Source organism: Notothenia rossii (assembly GCF_949606895.1).
Source record: "Notothenia rossii genome assembly, chromosome: 3".
In the NCBI taxonomy this organism is placed as follows: domain Eukaryota; kingdom Metazoa; phylum Chordata; class Actinopteri; order Perciformes; family Nototheniidae; genus Notothenia; species Notothenia rossii.
The window spans coordinates 38,343,941-38,350,714 of NC_136901.1; positions in this window are offsets into that span (position 1 = coordinate 38,343,941).

Here is a 6,774-nt window from a genome sequence, read left to right on the forward strand (position 1 = left end):
GGGGTTCCCAAAGTGGGGGTCGCGAGATGATTACAAAATAAAAATGGAAAATGGAAAAAAAAATTATTAAAAAAAATTGATTACATTTTTTTATATATATATTTTTTAAATTATTATTAATAATAACGTTTGCATAGACATTTTCATGGGCGGACTACCCATCTGTATAATTTCCCCGCAACGAGGCTCCCCCTTTGACCCCCCCCCCCGTCGACAGGGGGTCGCCAGTCTCTGGCACTGTTATTTTGGGGGTCGCGGGCTGAAAAGTTTGGGAACCCCTGCTTTAAACTACAGGGTTGTGTACCCATTCTGCTAGCATTTCTCTAAAATATAAATAAATATCAACGTTATGTGACCTGGGCGTACTTTCTATAAAATTGGAGACTGCAGATGAGAGTGCTTCTTCATGTAGCATAATGTCAATGTGCTGGTCCTAGTTTCAAGCCTGTGTTTAAATATTGAACAGGTGTGGCCGAGATTACTGTAAAATTGATACTTAGCCTATTTTGAGCCCTATGCAAAAGGAAAGAACTTTATAATTGGTCTGCAATCTTTATTTATTCCATAATCTGTAGAAAAGAATACTAGTCTTGGATCACTACTGGTCACTGAAGGGATATTTAAAGATGCGGATATGTGTTAAGTACATATAGCCTACCGTCACATTTGGTTGCCAACTTCACACAAAAGCCTTAGAAATAACTTTTTTTTAAAACATCTTTGCAATATTTCACAAAGTCCCTACGTTTTCCACTCAGCGTTTTATTTATTTTTTAATTGAAAATGCATATAAAAACAGTTTGATGTCTTTTAAAATATTGGATTTGAATGCAGACAACGGATGAACAAGTAAAAAAATGTACAATAATGTTTTATATTTCTCCCTGAAGTTTGCGATGGGAATGATATATGACTGAATTAGGAAATAGCATGAGGCTTTCAAGATCTCAGAGAAGTTGAAGATACTTGCATTGTATTCAATGTGTGTGAAAAAGAGAGCGTTAATCCGTGTCCTTTCACCTGTGGCCTTTCTTCCTCCCTTTTACTCTCTTCTAGTACACTCAACAAAGTGATCAAAGCCTTTATGAGCAGTAAGTTTGACAGGGTTATTACATATTAATGCTCACCCACCATCCTTATGTCTAATGAAGTTACACTGACCCAGCTGCAAGCCTCTGAAAGGTGATGAAATATGAATGAAAAGGTGTGGTGAAGTGGTTACACCGTGCTCCAACAGCGCTGTGCTGTCTAATGATGAACTGCTTTGAAGTAGAAACAATCACAGCAGGGATCTGTTCTTTTAATCAAAGAATAGAGAACGGGTGGACTTTTCCCTCACAGCAGGGGGTTATCAATATATCTACGTGGCATATTTGAGGCATACAATATGATGTGTTCAAATGAGTTACAGGATATTGAGGCTGCTCAGCTGTAGTTTCACATCTATTGTTTACGAGAAGCACAAGCGGGACCAATTACTGAACCGGAAAGCAAAAACAAACACGATGATACACAAGCAGAGATCCAAATAACACCATCAGTCAAGCAACTGCATCTCACAAATCTGGATGAGACTGTTTTGTAAACATTGAAATTGCAAAGTAAAGTATAATGGAAAGCAAACCAACATGTGAGCAAACCTGACATGACTCTATATTGAGGGTGGGAGTAAGAAGAAGCATATTTATTGTTCTTGTCTTGTCTGATTATTACAAAAATAAATAGCAGCATAAAAAGACATGGCATTGTACAAATTAAAAGACAAGAAATATGAATTATATATAGTATTATATTCGTTTTACAGAATGACAATACTGAAAAGACTTGCAATACATTTTGGTTTAACATTTCTAAAATCAATACCTCATTTTACAACGAGGTAATTCCCAGCCTCAGTCATCATATTGATTAAGCTGCTACACTGGTTCATGTCCCCGTTTACGCGCCACTAAATATGAGTTTTTTAAAAAGCTAATTACAATCTGGAACTTTTTGTATTGCGTCTAAGGGGTTTAACTTCATGTCTTTCTGTAATGCTTAGCTACAAGTTGTGTGTCTGCCATAACTTTTAGGTTTGACTTGTAGTGCAATAGACATTACACTTTCAACTGGTCCCAAAACCTTGGATACTTAAGTGTGCAAATGTTTTGTAAATCTGCAGGTAATAAATTGTCCCGAACTAATTTTTTTTTTTAAATCCTACTTGAGAAATGTCTGCTGAAGGTCATTGCTTTAAAATGGATGTATGATTTTACAAGTTACCAATTACCCATTAGTTATTAATAACCAACTTGCGTTTAGGGCATCATCAAAAAGTCGGTTGGTTTTGTTTTGTTTTTAATAATTTGATGACAATAACATTAAGTTACCAACAACCTTATCCGTTTTAAATATTCAACCATGCATCTCTCCTTCCTGTCATTTTAAATCATCAACGAAACTCATTAAAAACACAAATCAAAGCTATTCCTTTGCCTATTTTTAACATATTCAAGAATAAAATCTATTCAGAGCCGCAGTTAAATGCCAATCTGTGAGTTGTAATCCTCTACGCCATTGCTTCTCAAAGTGTGGTCCGCGGACCACTGGTGGTCCGTGAGCGCTCCCTAGTGGTCCGTGAGTATATTGGTAACATTTCACATTTGAAATAAATAAATACATTTAAGTTTTCCGCACTCTCGCGGGAATATCTCCGCAATGGAGCGAGCTTAAGTTTCACTTTCGAATGCATGATATAGCCCAGCGCAACACCTTCGTCACACATGTTGCCACCTGTTTGTAACATTTTCAGGCGATTTGTAATCTGTGTTTGGATATTTGTGGAGTTAGGTGGTCAGCGAGTGTTTTTTTATTGGTTAAGTGGTCCTTGGTATGAAAAAGTTTGAGAAACACTGCTCTACGCTACATGATTTAATGGTGCTTCCTCTAAAAATAGCATGATTTGTGTTAAGCTAATCAGAAAATGGTGGTCACAAAACATTGGTCATGGCAGTGTCATGTTTAATATTGCAATATTGTCTATTTAAATGAGCTGGCAGTGCTAAATATGATGTGCATTTTAATGGCATGTCCACTTAAATATGGCACACAAGGCTAAAAGAGGGGAGGGGAGGAATCATAAGGGACATAATGCAATAGTGCAATAGTAATGTGCTCATATGACTTACTATGTCAAAAAAAGATGGAAAGACAAGAAAGGTTGTATTTTGCATTTTTGGATGGATTTCTGAATGATCTTGACTGCTTTTATAGTCTGGTTGGAAACAACACTCCGATTAGCTTTGAGATCTGGAGCCAGGGACACGTGATGAGTGCAAAAAGTAAGGTGGAAACATGGGGTGAAGTGAGGACAGAGATGAGGAGGATTGAGCAAACAGACACGATAAGCACTGAATGAAAAGAAGCTGTCAGCTGCATTAAGAGCAAATGAAGTAGAAACAAAATGGAGGGACAGAGACACGGTGAAGCTGTAAGGCAGAAAGGGGAAACCTCCACCACAAAGCGAGAGGAGAAGAGAGGACGAATGCAGTCTCTGAAGTTAATGGCCACAGTGAAAAAAAGCTAGATGTGACACATTCTTTGTAGCATGCCTCAGGTGCATCTTCTTCAGGGCGATTCCTCATAAAAAACAAGCTTCGGTGGCACTTTTTAAAATGCAAAATGCCCTTCAGCACTGTGTGGACAAATCAACACAGGAAGTCCTAGTGGGAATTGAGCCCTTTGTCCTTGAAAAGATTGTGTCCAAAATACTTTACAGGACTGAAGTCTTTGAACATACTTCTATTAATGCATTCCCTTTTTAGTAATCCTTGGGAGCCCCAAAGATACAGAAGGTACTTTAGATTCTTGGAAGGTTTTTGGATAAATCTTTGATCATGATTTAGTATTTTTTGACAGGCGATCCAAAGAAAACTGGGAAAGACGGAGCGAGGGAAGTAAAGAATGGATTTTGGATGGTGCTGAGTGGCAAAAGACCTCTCAGTTGTGTCCATGCTGTAACATTTGTTAGAAAATAAGTAATGTGTCATCTTTGACTTCTGAAAAAAAAAGTCTAACTAACTACATTACTGGAAAAACTTTCAGCATGGCTTGACATCCCAAAGAAGTAGATCTGATCTGGGCTTTTTCTTGAGCGACTGCTTCCTTCACGGTCTGATTCACCTTCCTATCTGACAGACGGGAGAGGAGAGGAGAGGAAAATGAGACTGAAGACATTAGCAGAAGACCACAGACGACAGGAAGATTAAGAAGGGGAGACATGGAGATCTAAGAACTACCGAAAGAAGAACAGTTCGTAATTTAACCGGTGGGCCAACTAATCTCTCTCCTCTTAGTCAGACAAGGTTTCTTTTATCTGTTTCTCTCCCTATCGTCCTCCGCTCTGCATGTCTTGCCTTTGAGTCATTCAGAATAATTGCTCTGCTCCTTATCAAGCGTTCAGCTGCTATCTGCACTCACAGCGTGTCCCTAACAACATCGAAAAAAAAGTGTTTGCAACCAACACACATCCAGCTCGTACGCCCACAATGTCAAAGTAAATGTGGAGTCTCTCGCACAGTGGGAACCAATCAATGGCCCCGCAGGTGTGTGTGGGCTTCCTCTCCTCTCAACTCTTCTTTCTTTCCCATTAAGCCGTCAAACCGCCCATCGATCACCGTTCGCCCCGAAAGGATGAATGAGTCGCCAGTGATGCATTTCTTCCTCTTGACTTTCCATCTTATCCGTCGTCCCGCTATCCTTCCTTTGTCCATAGCTCCACTAAACCCAGAGTTTTATGTATCCAAACATTTCTTCAAGCCACGTTCAGGAGTTCATTCGATGGGTGGAAAGAAATCTCACTTGGCAGAAGGCAAACTTTAGGACAAGACATAAATAGATAATGGCCATATTGGTTTGTTTCCTCTAGTCTTTGAATACCCATACCAACGTTTTCGCAAAGGTAAATCTCCTACACATTATATATAGTCTACTTTTTTCTGACTTTTGCTTTCTAGAGTTGAAATATTTACAATCATTGGTATACCAGCAGAGATCTATTTGTCGAATGTAATCATGTAAGATACAATTTCAGGAAAATGTATCCAGAAAATGTTGTTTACAGTATTTGCTCTCTCCACACAGAGAAAAGGTTCAATAAACACTGTTGTGTATTCTCGGACATACTTATTTCCCTTCCACTCCAAACAAACCCCAACAATAGATGTCTTCATGGTGTGTTTCTTAAATCAAAGAGAAATACCACATCCTATCCATAATATTCAATTCAGCACGTAAGACCACAGGTGGAAACAAAACACAACTCTCGGAGTCATAACTCATTCTGTTAGTGTTGTCGAATGCTGTGAGCACACATAGGTCCTGTGCATGGTGTATTCTCCGCTCTTTGATCTTGAAAGCGCTGGGCAAGCACCAGAAAGCAGATCAGGTGCTTCAAAGACAGCGTTTAGCCTCAGGTGGTCAGAAACAAGTTCTACAGTCCACCCACTCATACATCTGTATATTGTTATTTTAATCATGTCTTTAACTCAACAGTTGTTATTGTGGCTTTATTGCCTTTAAACGCTCTCGGCCTCTGATGCAATAACTGTTTCTCTGGTTAAAGTGTCTTTTAGAGCAGGAGCAATGCATTGGATGTGTAAACGCACTTATGTTTAATGGAAGGTACCAAAGGGAACAAGCTTGTTGCTATCAAAAGAACATGGCTATGTCTTAATGTACCAGCATCCATACTAGCTCCTCTATAGCTCCCTAATGAAGCCATTGTTCGGGAAAATATACAAAAGGGGTTTTTCTTTTCCGGAGACATTTCTTATGATTACATTTTTCCACAGGCCAACAACAGCTTCAAAAAAACTATTTCCCTCAAAGAACAAACCAAACATGCCCTGTTGTCGTGAGAGAAAAAGTGCAGAAGGAAACATCCATGTAAAGTCAGTGTGCTGCTCTGTGATGCTAGCAGACACTTGGCATCTCATCTTGGGTGCAAGTTCATCAATGTTTGGGCTCAGGCTGTGAGCTGAGGAAACCCTCAGGATTGAGTGAGGGTGCAATATACCGGCGGGCCAGATAATTAGAAATTATCCTGCGGGCTGAAATTAAATCCACCACGGGCCTGATTTGGCCCTCGGGCCTTGAGTTTGACACATGTGGTCTAAAGTAACAGACAGAGAATCAGCTCTTTGGAAACAGGGCTGAAGCAGAGGGGATTATGGGTAATGCTGCAATGGTCTGTTTGGTGTTTGGAGCCAAACACTTCAGAGACATGTTTGTATATATCTGAAACCTGTAATATATTGATGAAAAACAGTTTAATAGGAGACCTTTAAGTCAAAAAGGTATAACATGAGAGCGAATTAGTGAAGTTCCCATTCCTCTAAAACCGGACCTTTCTATCATCTTCTATCCTCCTTCCTTCCCTCCATTCCTCTTCTCTTTTCTCATATTCTTTCCTTCTTTCCTTTCTCTCTGAAAGTTTGAGCCCCAGGTCAATAAATCTCATTCGGTGCTCTTTCAAGGGCGCAACCAAACTCATTAAAGGCAATAAAGACTCTTTCATCGACTCACAAATGAATTGGTGTTCTAATTGTTTGTTTCAGCTTCTCTCTTTAATACACTAATGGTTTTTTCCCCTCACGGAAAGCAGCAGACTTTAATTACGCTGGCACCTGAAGACTGAAAAACCCACCTGCAAGCGCACACACACTCGTACATGCACAAACAAATGTGCTCTGCGTCTCTCTCACACCTTTAGGTCTTTGTGTTCAGGGCGTTAAC